General features: G+C 39.1%; 1 long non-coding RNA gene across 2 annotated transcripts; it reads left to right on the forward strand.

The window, feature by feature from the left end:
• The first annotated feature begins 517 nt into the window (after positions 1-517).
• LOC135496313 (uncharacterized) lies at positions 518-5,292 on the forward strand. Of its 2 annotated transcripts, XR_010448639.1 has the most exons (5): positions 518-959; positions 1,059-1,118; positions 1,232-1,276; positions 1,600-1,692; positions 1,975-5,292. It is a non-coding gene; the product is annotated as an uncharacterized LOC135496313 (long non-coding RNA). The 2 variants fall into 2 exon arrangements; XR_010448638.1 differs by lacking the exon at positions 1,232-1,276 and having other exon boundaries at positions 534-959.
• The last annotated feature ends 11,883 nt before the right edge of the window (positions 5,293-17,175 follow it).

Genomic DNA, 17,175 nt, shown 5'->3' on the forward strand with positions numbered 1-17,175 from the left:
TTAAGAGAAAAACCACGACAGCAAACATCATTTTGCTCCTAATAGCCTTGTGACGAGAATATGCTGGGCCTACTCAAATGATTTTCTCCACGAAGTAGAACAAGTTTGCTATTGAAAAACAAATTACTCTTCGTGCCAAGTTGACACAATATCTTCCCATTGTTATTTCGTGGACGAGATGTAAGACCAACTCATTATCTGATTGCAGAACTAAATGTTCTATAAACTACTTTGCACAGTTTACTTAGTTGATGAGTTCAAGATCACTTTGATAAAACACAGCGCGCTAGTTAGTATGTCAATGAGCCAAATCAAGCTCTTGTTTAAATGATTTTTTGGCGTCATTTCAAAAAGGTAGAATGTACTAGTGAGAGGCTGATTAACCGGCATGTTAAATAAGGCCTTTTTCCAGCCGTCCTTGGAGCGATAACAATTGTTTTTGTTCTAGCAACAAAGAAAAACTCTTATGAACTCATTCTCTTGGCATCATTTCTAATACGCACAATCTAATGAGAGCTATTGGGTGACCGAAAGGTGAAGTTAAAGTGCCTAATTGTTTTATAATGAATCCTGAACAGGAAAAAAGTCATTTTCGCACTTACTGGCTGTTATTTCGGCCGAGTTTTATCAAATCTGAGCTTGGATCTGTGATGAAATATTAAGCGCCCTATATAATCAGTGGGAGATTGTTCTTGAGAATAATTTCAAAAGTGTCTGGAGGTGCCTTGATCAGTTCGAAGGGCTTTAGGTCAAGGATTTCGTTTGTAAATCAATACGAAAATATTCTATTATGATCTCGTGACTCCTTGCGTGGCAAACTACACTTCTAGCCCCCAGGATTGGTCAAAAATGGAATATTCCAACCTTTATTAAGAGCTGTGAGGGCAAAACTTCCCCCATTTCGCATGTGCGGGCAACTTACGCACACACATTTTGCTGAGAAGCAATCGGGATAAAAGGTAGGCCTTATAACTGTTAATTTTCCGTTTAGTTAGCAGCTCGACTAAAAGTCTTCAGAAACAGACTTAGTAACATCCGTCCATTATTTTCTCTTTCAGAGGGATGGTTTATACACAAGCGCCCCAAAGCCGAGAAACATTATGTTATCGTGAATCAAGGTAGGACCTTCATTTTTATAGTTCTGTCGGCTCAGTATGATTTTGATTCAACAATAATAATCATCTCTCCTTTGGGAAATGAAATAACATGCGATCCCATATTTCTCTTCCAGCGCCATGCAGATATAAACAGCCCTTGCTGCCCGCCCGATTAACAGGTAGGCCTATTTGGTTACTCACAAGGACACACAAAAATACTGTCTCTACTAAACGAAGGGCTTTTATTTGTTTTTCAACTCATCATATCCTTTCTATTTAATTTTCCAGAATAACATCTCAACAAAATAGACAAGCGCTAAGGCTGATTATTTATACAATGCGACAAGGACACGCTGTACTTAGTCTGTCTCATTACATCAATTCCTGATGATGTGGTGTAAAAATCAAAGAGCACGTCGTTGGAACAAAAGCGTGTGATACATGATCGTAAGCGATATTCTCTGACAGCAAACTAACGTCAACCCTCGTTTTCTCTTTCCAGACAGCTCGACCTGATGTTTTCACAAAATCATTCAACGGATGAAGCATGAGTGTACAGGAATATTCAAAAAGGAAATTACATGTAGGAGTATTTGTAAGTACCTATATATTCATTCATAAAAAGTATAACAACAGCAACTGTATGCAGGTGAACGCGGTACAATACTTAGTTCCATAAAACAGGTTATATTTCACTTCGGCCTTATAGAGCCTACATTTTTGAAAAATATTTCCAGACAGTAAAAGCGCTTATGTTACACGAGGTTTTACTGACATTTCCTACTGGGTTAGTAAAAAAATACACATTACTTTACATGCTCGTAGGCGATATTCTCTGACAGCAAACTAACGTCAACCCTCGTTTTTCTCTTTCCAGACAGTTCGACCTGATGTTTTCTCATACACATACAGTATAGCCTCAATATATCATTCAACGTTTGGAGCGTGACTGTGTACTACAACTGTTTCATTCACTAGTGTTTATGACTTCAGGAATTCTAAAGGGAATTACATGTAAGACTGAGTATTTGTAAGTACAATATATAATCATTCATAAAAAGTATATACAACAACAACTGTATGCCCGTGCACGCGCTGGAAAAAAACTTAAGTTTCTTCCATAACCCCCATAAAGCTGAATGAATGATACAATAGTTAGTTCCATCAAACAGGTTATATTTCACTTTGACCTTATAGAGTCTTCATTTTTTGAAAAATACAAGTTTGAAATCTATCACTTTTCCAAAAAATATTTCCAAACAGTTAAAGACGGTTATGTTACGCGACGTTTTACTGACATTTCCTACCGGGTTAGTAAGAAATTACACATTACTTTGCATCTGCGAAAAAATATAGGCGCTTGGCTTGAAAGCGAAAATTTCAAGAAACTTTATGAACACATTTTGAAAGAAATACATTCTTGTTTGACACCACAGCCGCCAAGACGAAAGCTTAAATTCAAAGGGAGAATTGTTAATATTCAAGGTAATTTTCCAAGCAGTGCGTTAACTTCTTGTTTTAGACAACGCGACGTACAGTCGCTACTATATTTTATCGAATCGTTTTTTGCACCCGAGGCAGACAGGGGTGAAAGACCGCTTGTTAAATTAGATTCCGAGGCAACGGAAAAGCCGTCCATGCGTGGTCTGAAATTCAGAGACGCAGGAGCTCATTTTCAGTTTTATACCACTCGATGTACTTTTGTTTTTACTAAAATTGAGCTTTTTGCGGAGAAAACAAGAATTGTCTTCGAATTCTTGGAAGAAAATCTGGTTGATCATGAATTGAAATTGCCAACAGACGAGGTCTCTCGGATGATCACAGACAAATTCATTTGCTTTTGATGATAACAGAAACATCATGACAGAATTGATTGAGGATATCATTGCAAAAATAGTCGCGGCTATCGAGCCATCAGAAGAAAAGTTCATAAGATTTACAAAATGCATTCGAAAAACGCTCAAACACTTTGACTCGTCAGAACGTCCCTCATGGATGAAGCTGATTAAAATCATCATCGATACTCTGGGCGATTTTACCATTCAAATATCAGGTTATCATTTTGGAGGTTCGATTAGGGGAGGGGCTAGTCCTTTGAAAGCAGAGGCCAGTTTAAGTATTTCTATTGCCCCAAATGATGTTGTAAAAGTCATGAAAACTAGTTTAGAATGCAGTAATGATGAGTATGATAGCGAGGAAGAGAGTGCGATTAAAGCAATTGATGATGGCTTCAATAGAACTTCGAATCAGATTTAAAACATACTTTCTGAGAACAAAAAACGAAAGGCAAATAGTTGTTTTATTGATGATACAGGCAATGCCGTTGCGCACAAAAAAATGTGTTCTATTGAAAATGAGAACGAAGAACGCGGCGCTGTTAGCTTGGAAGCCGATTTGAACTTGTCCAGTGACGACGTGGAAACTGCGTCCGAAACCGAATCGGATGGAGTAGCAAGCCGGGGGGCCGCGGGTGCACATGCAGTCGAAAAATTATCCCTGTCGAGTGGGTCTCTTTTTCCGAAAGCGTATAATGTAGAACAGGATGTTATCACTTGACGTAACCAGCTAAACGAACAACTTGCCTTCAATGATATAATCCCCCAACAAGCTGGAGCTTCCGCTCATGAATGCTGTTCAGGCGATGAAAAAGCCTTCGTAAAAAAATATCTTCGTCCAATATTTGAGTCGAAAAAGAATAGATTAAAATATCCTCACATTATTGAAGATTTTGTAAACATTTGTTCTGTCCACGAAAAACAAAAGCTCGCTTTGAAAAAGATAAAACCTTGGGCTGAAAAATGCGAAAAATACCACAAGGATTTTGTTTCACGAAAGGCCTCTGTAGACAAACTCATGGCGCGGGAAGAAAAAGCTGTCGAGAGTTTTATTACGGGCATAAAAAAAATGAAGAAGCCATGACAAAATTTCACTGTTTCTTCGACCAAAAAACCACAGCTTTGCAAAGTTGTAATGCCTGTCTAATGCATTGTTTGCCTGTTTTGACAGAAGCTATCAAACCGTTTAGCGGGAAGCCATGTGGAAAAGGACGTGGGGGCAAGAAAAAACAATGACTTTTAACGAAAACAGGGAGGAGAAGGGCTCTTTTAAAAACATCTTGCAAGAAGAGCTCCATTCAATACATATCATCTACGATCCGCGTGAATACTGTATTCCTTTGAGCGCGAAAAAACCCCCACATCACATACCAGAAAGAATGACACTAGCACAGTATGAATTTTACCTTTACAAAAAACATTTGGCAAAGAAATACGCAAATAAAACAAACGCGCGCAGCTTAAAACAAACTAACTCTTCGATAAGAAAACAACATTTCTAACGAAACAGACTGTATCGCCCACTTAATTATCCTTCCGTGCGGTAACATGCATTTGACAGATATTCCTGCTCCCAATGATAGGCGGTGCCGTAAATTTTAAAGGATCACTGCCGGGATCACTGTTGCTGTTGTTGTATATATTTTTTTGTAAATGAATTATATAGCCTGTACTTTGAACATATGAATACTGGTATATGAGTGAAAAGCAATCGCTCCTGTTGTCTGTCTATTAGAAAGGTACATTCTCTTGTTTGTATCATGTAGCAGAGAAAGGCAAGAGGTCAGTTACCCAATGTCTTCGCTCATTAGATATTTTTTTGTGAGCTGTCGAATCGTTTGTACGACCAACCGTTCTATCATTATTTATCAATATCGTGTCTACAAAACAATATGAAATTTTACGAAATTTATCGGCCACGTATCTGCAAAAAGTAAAAGAGCAGAGGCGTTAGTGTATGTGTATTACTATGTACATAAGTATCATCGTGTCTTTCTATTGTATTATCCCGCTGTATGTGTCTATATTTTCATGCTGCAAAAAAAAAAGTGGCCTAAAAATCAGTTGAAATAAATTGAATTGAATTGTATTGATAGACAAACCACAAGGGTGCCGCTAAGTGAAGACACGTTTTGAAATTAAGAAAATGTTCGCTGCTAAAATTCCCTTTTTCTCAGTTGTTTATAAGATCATGTTAGAGATTGCCACTAAGAGTTCCCACTCCAGAGAAGGAGCAACGAAATAAAAAGTGAAAACGAACATGCATGATGCTCTTCAATGTGTCATGTTCAATATTGCTCTGTCCCTATTTCTCTTCTGGATTTGAAAATGTGTACTTGGAAATTAGAAATAAAAATGTTTCTTCCATATCACAAATACGTCGTATATGAGTTGTTCTTTCTTCATGTGCATGTCAAAATATCCACCCTTCCATCAGGAAAAGGGTGGCGCAAGAGAGTTGTCCTGTCCTGCTCTTCCCGCGCTATACGAACCCGGCCACCATGCGAAACGAAAAGGACATGTACAGACCTCGTTGCTTTGGAGCTAAACGGACATTGAGGAGACGGGACCCCTAAAATGTGGCGACGAGTCGAGGCAATTCGCGTCATAATTTTAGCTAGGATGAGCAGTCTCTATGCATAGTCAATGACAAGGATTGCCTAGACACTGATAACATCCCAGTTATAGCAACAGAATGCTTCAGTAGGCTATTTGCCCCGAACAGATTTCCCCGATGGTGGAGACCCTAATTGATCCACATTCTTCGCTCCGCTCGGTATCACGGGAGGGCATTTGTCGCGGGCGTCAATGATGCACCTTTCAACGCCCCGGGACCCTCGGACTTTGGGCCTCGTATTTCGGGCGTTGAAAGGGACATTATACCTACTACTAACTTCAGCATTGAAACTCACGTACACGAATCATCATCAACAGGATACATTTTAAGCGTTGAATTGGAATATCCTAGAGAATTACACGACGAACATGACATGTTACCATTTTGCCCAGAAAAAGTCAACACAGCGCCTGCAGAATGGTCAAATTTCACTTTGATGAGAGGAGCTGAATTAAACGAGTATAAAACAACAGACAAATTAATTCCACACTTGAAAGATAGAAAAGATTATGTGATTCATGGAGAACATTTAAAGTACTGTCTAAAACACGGACTCAGGCTGGTAAAGATAAGAAAAATCTTAGCCTTTGAGCAAAAACGTTGGTTGGCTCCATTTGTCAATTTTGTGACGGAAAAAAGAAAGCAAGCGAGTAGTGAATTCGAAAGTTCAGTGTGGAAAAAAATGGTCAACGCTTCGTACGGTCGCCCCATATCAACCTAAAACTCGTCAACAGAGAAAACGATTTCTATAGAGAAACGGGTAAGCCAACCCTTCAAACGGTTACATTCTACAATGAGAAATTAGTCGGGGTACAACTGAAACCAGACACAGTTGTGCTCGACAAACCAATAGCCGTAGGTTTCACCTGCCTTGAACTCAGCAAGTTACACATTTACAAACTTCATTATGGTTTCATTCGACCAATGGTGACCGACACCGATTCGCTAACATACGTCATTAAAAAAATCACAGTGTACATGAGGACATCTGGGCCAATCGAAAATACTTTGACCTTTCCAACCACCCAAAAGCAAGCCCTATGCATTGGATCAAAAATAAAAAGTTACGGGGTACGTTTAAAAGGGAGTATCCCGACAAGCCAATTGTTGCCGACAAGCCAATTGTTGCATTTGCTGGACTCCGAGCAAAAATGTATGCTTTCAAACACTTGCCAAATCAAGATGAGACAACGGTAGATAGTAGAAATGAAACAAGAAAAGCTAAAGGCATTTCGCGAAGTGTCCTAAGCAATATGCGCTATGACGATTACAAAGCAGCTCTTTTCGAACACCAGAACCTGAAAAAAGATTCTTTAGCATACCATGGCCAAAACTAGACCTTTATACCATAGCCCAAGAAAAACGAGGTCTGTCAAATTTTGACACGAAAAGATTTATCTGCGACGATGGCATTCAAACATTAGCCTACGGAAACTACAAATGCGACCAAAATTAAAGAATGCTCTTTGCGGTAGTAGGTTGAGGAGCAGAAGACGCTAAACACAAAGGCAGCGACAAATACATCATTCAATGTACTGATGGATGATATGCCCGGACCGGGTTGATATGGACATGGAACGTGTGTCTATTTCTGCATAGAGCTAAAGGGACGAAGACAGATATGGCTTGAACGCGCCTGAGTTGTTATAATCGATGAACTGACGACCAAAGTTTTCAGATGTTTTATTGTTTCGTAGTGACGTACGTATCAGATGAATGTATTTTGGCGGGTATGAGGCAGGCGTTAGGGCCGTTTTGGTTGCGGAATCAAGCGATGGTTTGAGGCAGCGTTAGTGCCGTTCTTGGTTTTTGATTCCGTTTTGGGTTTTGGATTTTAGGGCCGTTTTGGTGGATTTTATGGTTGATTCCCAAAACAAAAATCGCCGTTTTGGTTTGGGAATCAACCATATACTACTACTCCCCTTGCATCTGTTCTACAAATCATTAGCTGAGCTTGGGATGACGTCCCTCCTGGATCCACAGCACGGTGATGCCTTGTGATTCCACTCTTCCTATGGTCAGAAATCTTAATGTACCTTAAAAGTAATGAGAATTGATTTAGAAAAGAACATTCTCAAAAACCGAATGTACTGATTTTTTCATGATAGGAAATAAAGTGTAATTTCGGATAGGTCAGCTTTAGTTTTGGTTGTGGTGGTGTGTGCTTTGATAACCCCTCTTGTACCCATTACGCATACTATAATAAGGTTTGGCTTGATTTGCGAAAAGACCGATAAAATTCGAACTTACTGTATAGCTAACAGGAAGTACGACAACACGTACACGTATACGTAAAAGTAAAGTGCTCTTCCTTGCGTCCGCCACTAGCTGTATCACATGTGCACGAGTCTATGTAGGTCTGTGCCAATACATAGGTCGAAATATCCCTCGAGACACACAGCCCGACACTTAGTTAGAAAAGCGATCTTTCCATTAGGCTTGGAAATAATTAATCACACAACGTCGAATCTTGGGAGTAAATTGTCCAAGAAGGAGAAACAAGAGAAAAAGGTTCTCCTGGTCTCCACACCACTGAGCTCTGTACACGAAGGAGTACCATCAAAGGAGTTCCCCTTCCTCGCCCTGGGTTAAACGTGTTATTAGGACTTATGGACTGTACCATCATGAAGGTTTTGGGGTTTCACTCCATCGCCTCGGGGTAAGCAGCTCGGAAGGACGTATTGAGAGGCCAATGGGGGGGGGATTGGGCTTTCCCCCACTGCACTAGCTACAACATGTCAGAAGGACGGGGGTTGGGGAGGGGAGGGCTCCCTCATGTTAACTGTGCGTGAGTTCACTAGAGCTTGCACTTTACATATGAAATTAAGAATCTGCCAAAAGTGCAAGACTACGATAGTCCGGACACCTTTCCAGGGCCAGTGTGGGGGAACATTTTCCATTTCTACACCGACTATTCTGATGATGCAGTTGAGTCACAGTGAGTTGACATGTATGTGCACTGCTCTGATAATATTAACATGTAAAATCCAAGAAGGACATCCTCTTGTCGCCGACGGGGTTGGGTACTTGCGATATTTACGCACCTTGTCGCAATAGAGGTCGATATGACGTAACATACCATTTTGTGACGTCATACGATGTAAAAGAACAGTACGTCTTTTTGGCGGGAATGGCCCGCCAAATGTAAATGGGCCCATAGAAGTCATATACGGTCCGATATCCGCTCAGAAGTTTCTGGGTTGCTTTAAATGCTCGCAGTGAGCAGTGTGACTCTCACCTACTTACTCTTTAATACAACGACAATTTTCTCAGTGTCATTTCCCACAAAATTCAATTGCTGGAAAATAAGTTTTTTAGTTATAACTGTAAACGTAATCACACATAACACGTTATGTAGTCGGTTGCAATTATGAGGACGCGAAGTATAATTATAATCGGAGTAACACTATCCCCTAGTTGTCTACGTGCACTCATTGAGAATATCATTTTACATTCATTATAGTATAAGGTTGCTGAAACTCATTGTATGTCTTCGATCCAGTCCGATCAATGTGATCAGGGATAAAGAAAGCTTCTCGCAAATGCTGTTTTAGTTGGTGATCATATATGAAGGATTAAATGAGATAGTAAACGGTTTGAAGCATTAATCGACAATGGCTGTAACTATAGACCTCCATACGACGTCACCTGATATTTTTACAGACCTACAGCTGGCGTACGACATTATTACCCGCTTCGGAACTTTGATGGTCATTGCTGTCGGCTTGCCCGGGAATCTTTTGGCTTTTCTCGTTGCCACTAAGAAGAGTAACAACCATCTTTCAACGTGTGTGTACATGGCAGGGCTCGCTGTAGCGGACAGTGCAGTCCTAGTGACTCTATTGTGCGTAAATATTTTTATTTTTTGGAATGTTGATCTGGATCGTAAGGATGTCGTTCGGGATGGTAATTCTGTTCCAAGGTGAGATGCGTCCATTTAGAGATCAGTGTCAAAGATTGCCTGATTTGATATTGTTTATTTTCTTTGGACAGAATAGCTGAATCTGTTGAGTGCACTTGGAGCGACTTCGTTTTTATTTGAACCAGGGCCACTCTAATTCGATTTTGAAATGTCCTGGGTCTATCGTGTATAAAACCGAGACAAAAGTAATTTGCATGAATCATAAAATTATCCCTTTCGGACATACAATTTCTTGTATTTTTTCCAGTAAAAACGGCAATAACAGCAGACTCCTGACACAGTATGAATTCAGACGATACCTTGGTAGATCATAGTCATAAAATCCAGGTTTTGTGACTTCAAGGATCGCCTGCGATCATACAGTGACATGATTGCGCTTAAAGAACTTTTCCATTTCTACCTTAAAGACAGGAAGAAGAACTTGGAGGTTAAATGATGACTTGATAATTTTTAATTTGATATCATGTTAAAAATAAACGATACATTAAAGATAATTTACTGCGAAACCGCGGAATTCGTAATTCATGCAAGGCGTGCGCCTGGCGTGACGTCGACACCCTGAAAAAATGCCAACATACCAAGTATGCCGAAGTGATAGTTGTCATTATTAACCAGATCGCTCTTGTCGAAAAAAGGTTCAAATCATTCGTTAAGGAAAAACTCCTCGTAATACAAATATATTTATCAGGAAAATACTGCAAATATCAGATGCCAATTATCATGCGGGTGACTTATCTGTGAAGAAGTTTGCTTTTCTCTCATGTTTACCAGGCGCGACATTCGGCTCGGTACAATAAGAACACCGCACGAGTGGCTGATCATGAGTCACCAGATCACCCGAGAAGATATTTTCTCCGGCCGGAATGCTCAAGACCGCAGGTCGAATGCTTTCAGGCTGGAGAAAATCATAGAGTACGATCTTGATGACGATGGCAAAAAATCATCGATGACGTGAAGACGTCAAGTTAAGCAGGGTGTAAGCAGTGATATTTTTGCAACATTTTCACAACAATTGTGCAAAAATATTTACAAAATGCATACATGCAATATTCTAACAACATGCTGTTAAAACATAGTACCTTTTTTTTCTTAGAGGCCAAAGGGGCTTGGGATGGAAAATGGATGATTTCAAGAAGAGAAGCTTTGTTTTGAGTGCCCCTGCAGCAATTTAAGCTGTCATTGTTGAAAGGCGGATAAAACCTAGTTACCCGAAAAGGGAGGCCACCAGGCCTATCAGGGGGCATCATGACGCATATCACTGGGCATTTGACGTTGTGTCCCACAAGGGCAGTTCTCCTTTGATTATATAAGCGTTTCGGTCCTATTTTGTGTCCAATTGTAGTGCCCTATATCAACATACCCCATGGGGGATGTTATTTTTTCCAGGTCACACGACGTCAGGTAGATCATCTGAAGCAAATCCTATTTCTGCTTAGCTGAAGAATTTACAACATTTTTGCAACACGAAACAAAGTATTACTTTGAGTTTAATTTGCAGTTTTGAACAGCATGTTGTAAGAATGTTGTAAGAATGTTGTAAAATGCATTTTCCTCTGAATACTCTATGCAACATTTGGTCAACATGATATGATGTTGCAACAAGGATTGTTCAAGATGGTCAGCTGAACATCACGAAACTTACCATTGATATAGAAACATAAGATGCATACACCCGAAAGGTTGAGGAAAAGCTCCAAACTGAAGGAAACACCATCCAACAAGAACATTGGGATTCCATTGTGAACGCATGTTTAGAAGCCGGGAAAAAAAGTAGGCACCAAAAAAAGAAACAAACAGAGATAGACACAAAGATGACCCCACCAAAAAATTCAAGTCATACGATCACCAAAATAGATCGAACCTCCGAAGAAAATACTTGTACATGGAGATAACGGTCCAGACAAAAACGAAAAAGAATACGCCCAAATTATCACCACGTTCTTCAACTAAACTTCCTGTGTAGATAACAAAATATATTACAAAAAAAAAAACTTCCTGTGTAGAAGGAGAATTAGAAATACCAACCACGCCCCACAGGAAATGACGAAACCTATAGCGACAGAAGAAGTAAATAACGCCATAAGAAGCCTAAAGGATGGAAAAGGATTAGACAACATCAAATCAGTAAAGTATGGACCAAAGAACTAAGTACAAGTATAAAGCCAAGCTACTAAACGACATAGCAAAAACAGGACATACATCCCAAGCGAAAAATGCATCCCCTTCCGAAACCAGGAACCCTCAAGGACGATCAGCAAACATATATTTTTTATCTCAATGATCAGAAAAATACTTGCCAACTGTACTCATGCTACAGTCGTGCCCAAAGGATCACATACACTTGAAATTTGGAATGCAGTCTACATTTCTTACCAAAACTACTTCATTTTAGAAACGTTGCATGCCATATCTATCCTTTCTTATGATTTTATGCAAAAAATTGGCGTTGCTTACAAAAAATATGGAAATATCAAAATATCACTATCTTATCTTTTCAAATCCTGCGGTTATAAATCTTGAAAAATAACAGAATCGTACTCTGGTCCATTCTCTGACTTTCTGTGAAGTATGAGATTTTCAATTTTCAAAAACTTTCATGGGATTTGTGTTTCTTTTTATGCACTTTAGAATGGAAAAATCATTTTTGACCATTTTTAGAACGTTTGACGTAGTGTTCTGACGATTACCGAGTTGCCAAAGAATTGGTTTGAGATTTGTGATAGCATCATAATAGCAGGAGTCGAAAAATAGACCAGAGTATGAGACACGCCATTCATTGAATGTAGTAGTTTAGGTAAGAATTGCAGATTTATTCAAAAATAAATTAGAAGGTTTTCAAGAAATCCGACCTTTTTGACCAAGTCGGAGAAAAGTCGGACAATGTCGGTGAAATGTCGGAATAATCAGGAAAATGTTAGAGAAACCGCTAATAAGTCGGAAAAAGCCTCCTACAAGTGATTACCAATGATCGTGCAACGGGTGTCAATGTATTTGTGAAAAGTACGCATAACAACCCGTTTGTATAGCTAATTTACTATCTTTATTGGCTCTCTTCTCTCCGTACACTATGCTCTGTCAAATCGGTAACACCCACTGCTCATGCGCACAGGCACATCTACGGTGGCTCATGCTCTGGGAGGGACAGGGAAATACTGCCCCGTCACATTTGTGGAGATGGCTAGTTGTGTCTCGTTGAATCAGAAAGGAACTTCATTGTCCACAAATACATGTATGTGTTTTCGCACTTTTGGAAATCGAACCTAAAAGCAGGGTGCAGCTGTGTAAAATGCTCATGTACATGCCACATGCAAAGAGATAATATAATGACCACCTGTGACGAGCATGAGATTTTTGTGGTAAGTTATGCATGTGGATGTATCCGCGCAGAAGGTGTCTATTGAGACTGAGGGAACCAACAGTAAACATGTCTATAAATAGCTTATTTCCTTAATGCGCAACCCTAAAAATCCATCACTGCTTGATACTGAGCATGGCTAATCGACAATGTTTTATAGATTTCCCAATACCACACAAAAAAACATTGGCCTTGATCATTTCTCGCCCACAGAAAGCAAGCGAGTAAATACCAGTGTTGTCAGGTTCACCAATTGGAGCAACATTGAACTATCCACCCAAATCAATCAATGTCGCCAAATGTCTTGTATAAGGTAAATTGGTGTCATTGTAGCCCATTTTTCATCTTTAATTTCGGTTACGGAAAAGATTTCCCGGCAGGTTCACTAAAACTGGCCTGGGTCTCGTAGGGTACTTTAAACAATGCCTCTGAGAGACAATACAAGACTTGTGTGGTCGGGGGCTACAGTTACCCGATGGCTATGGGGTAACTGTAGCTCCTGACTCAAATTTTAAAAGTGCTCCTTTTTTGTGTATCAGAATACTTTTTAAACAGGTTTATTGTCTTTTTTGGTTATAAAACTTCCCATAATATTTTAATCAGGTTTAACAAGGGTTTGCTTGTATCAGTACGCACACAAATTATATTCATAGAACTCATAGAGAAGTTCGATACATACACTCATCAACAAATTTATTGAAAGAAACAAAGTCCTATTTAATTACCCCTTTGCTATACATTGCACCTTTGTGTCAGATAACAGCTTGAGATATTCTGAATTGACCAACGGCTTTGTCTTGCGCCATTAAACTGTAGTTCCAGGTAGGAGCCATGAACCATCCTCAACTAAAGCTGACATTACTTAATGGTAATGCAATGTACCATGAGAAATGCTGCTATCTAATCTACTGTCTGGTCAACGACGTGGCTTTAACTAGAGACGACAGATAATTCAAAAATGCTTTCTTTTGAAATAATGTTAAAGGAACCAGTAACCAAAATGTCAGTTTAAATAATGTAATATCATTGTTGGTACACAAAGGGTTAATATTGCATCTATATAAGATAAATTAATGATCAAAAATATAGTTCAGGCAAAAGGATGAAGAAACGTTACATCTTTATGACTCAAGACAGGTTATATTGTACCATTTATAGGGGCTACAAATACTCCGAGCCACGGGCTACAAATTCCCCGAGGGTACCACGATCAGAAAATTGTCTCTGAATAATTTGTTGTAAATAACGACATCAAATGCCGCCAACATCATTCTCTACACTAAGTACTAATCACTTGAAGCAAGTTTCAAATACGTCAATGCTCTATAAGTGCGGAAAATTATGCTTGCATGAAATTCGATCGCAACCTTAATTGTGCATATGTCAGACTTGTTTACTTCTTACAGCCAAAGCTCTTACATAACAGGTCGCATAATCAATAACTATTAATGTCATGGTACTCAAGAGTTACCTCTTTTATACCCATGCTCGCGTTGGCCGAAAAATTCCATGGTTACCGGGATATCAATCAAAAACATGGTTAGTGGCTACAATTAGACCGGGGCTACAATTACCCCATTTTACCTTACATGTAGAATCTATTTTCTATTTCATTTATTACTCAACAAGATAGGTAATCTCGCGCGGGCCGTACTCGGTCAAGTCTCATCAATCACGACGAGCGGGGCAGGCCAACCCGAGAGGCAGACGAAAGCGCGAGGCCCGTGCTCGTGCGAGACGGGTCGCCTGCGAAGGTGAACTCGCAGAGCACTAAGAACATGAATGTTTACAGCAGTACTCACAATGAACATTCAGGCACGGCCCCGCGGCGACCCGCGCAAGAGCTGCATCCCAGATATCCAATTTTTCAAATAAACAGTCAAATTACTAATAGGCCTAACTACTCACATTAGTTTTTTTTAGATAAACAGCCAAGTTACCAAGGACATTCATCGGGCAATTAAAAGGTTCGGAATACTAATACAAATTAGGATTCACAAGAAACGTGCTGGAGTAAACCTATCCCTCAGATTGATATTATCTCTGCATATATAAAGTGGAATTCGTTACCAATGGAACCATCATTACACTTAGTACATACATGTATAGCCGCCGCTCTCGTGAAACATTTGCAAAACTTCGGTCTCAATTGGCAGTTTATGGTTACCACATCTAAATTTACACAAACTGATACGCTGATGAGTAGGGAGTGCTGTCAAATATTTTTCAAAACTCCAAGAGCGCTTTGTTTCACTGTACACTTTCGTCTTCGTACCATTCTTGTATGTACAGACGTCAAATATTGATTATTTGTGAAATGATGGGTTAACCAAACGCCTATGGCAAGCCGTTCGTCCAATAATTAAGAAAACCTAGTTTTTTTGAAAAAAACATGGTTTTCTTCTTAAAAAACATAGTTTTCTTCAAGAAAACCTAGCTTTTTTTCAATGAAACTAAGTTTTTTAACAAGAAAACATGGTTTTCTTGAAGAAAACTATGTTTTATTGAAGAAAACCAGGTTTTCTTCCATGAAACTAGGTTTTTTAAAAAATAACTTATTCTTTTTGCATAAAGTGTAGGTTCCATGATTTCTCTTCAAAACCAAGTTTCGAAAAAAGAAAAAACTATGTTTTTATCCAGCCATTTGACTAATAATTAAAACAACCATGTTTTTATCATAAAAACCTGGTTTTCTTCCAAAAGAACCTAGTTTCGTTGAAGAAAACAAAGAAAACCATGTTTTTTAACAAGAAAACGTAGTTTCGAAAGAAGAAAACCTGGTTTCGAAACAACCCAGTCTTTTACCCCGTCCCCTCAGCACGCGCGTGACCTTTGGGGCGAGATTGGCGATCCACCGTAGTTTACCCGGGTTGTGCGGCCTTTGGTACGTAAATGCGTAGCCCGGTTTGCTAACCCGGGTAAGCAAAATCCAACCTCTCCCCTGCCATGCTCAGGCCAAACAGGGACGAGGTAAAAAGACTAGGTTATGAAAAATAACGTGGTCTTTTTCATTAAAAACTTGGTTTTGAAAAAGAATTGCATATAACGTAGTTTTCTTCAAGAAAACCATGTTTTCTTCCATGAAACTAGGTTTTCTTCGAAGAAGCATAGGTTGATTTAAAAAACCAAGTTATCTTGTTAAAAAACCAGGTTTTTTAAAAGAAAACTAGGTTTTTTTAAATCAACCTATGCTTCTTCGAAGAAAACCTAGTTTCGTGAAAGAAAACATGGTTTTCTTGAAGAAAACTATGTTTTTTAAGAAGAAAACCAGGTTTTCTTCAATAAAACTAGGTTTTCTTAATTATTGGACGAACGGCTTGCCATAAACGCCGGCCAAGCCACAGCTGTCTAGAGTTTCCTTAATACAATTTAACCATTTGGATGGTGTACCATTCACATGTCTGCTGTATACAGATAGGTACATTACATTGGTAAGGCCATCCTCGGATGCTAATTTACACCAAAAGTTAATCATCTTCACCCTAATGTACAGTCCTTCCAGAAAGAAAATGTCAACCGTTTTTTTAAATACCATAGAGATAAGATAAGATATTTGAATGCGGTTTTCAGCAGAGAATGGTATATCTAGTTGCTCATATATCTGTTATATTTGGATGCTCCTAATTCTTTTCCTTCATTACGTAACATACATTTCAAAAAAGGTCCAAATCACTTTTTTTTAATTTCATGTGCCTTTTCAAAAATTCACACCACCCCATGAACTGTGCTTTATGACCATCATTTTTTGGCACTTGCAATTCGAAAGAATGTGTTCGATAACAGTTTAGCCCAAAGTACCTTTCTCCATATCGTGTAAAATGCTTTCTGATGATCTATAAATGCACAATACAACTTCCGCTTCTCTTTTATGAAAATAACCACCAACATCTTCAAAGTGAATATGTGATCTTGAATACATTGACCTTTCCTAAGAGGCCGCGGCATACATCATGTAGGTTGACAACATATCTCTTAAGTAAGGCATGTTTAGAGAGTCTTGTTAAGTCTTTTGGCAAGGTTGTCACAAAATTCTTCTCGGTCAAAATCGCTAACACACTAATATATAATATTTATTTCATCCTTCAAAATATGGAAACAATGGCGTCTTGCCATGCGATTATTATTGTTAGTGATCATTTCCTGAAATTGATATCATATAACAAAAACGTTTTTGATTTTTTACCATGATAGGGTAATATGCCTCTGGTACATGACCAATTCAGCAGGAATATCATCAGGGCTTTTCCTCATGGAGATGTCAGTGGACAGGCTGATCGCGGTGTGGGCTCCGATTAAGGCACCAACCATATGTACGACATCCAAGGCGAAGAAAGTAATTCTTGCGACAG

This window comes from Lineus longissimus, chromosome 11 (assembly GCF_910592395.1).
Source record: "Lineus longissimus chromosome 11, tnLinLong1.2, whole genome shotgun sequence".
NCBI lineage: Eukaryota > Metazoa > Nemertea > Pilidiophora > Heteronemertea > Lineidae > Lineus > Lineus longissimus.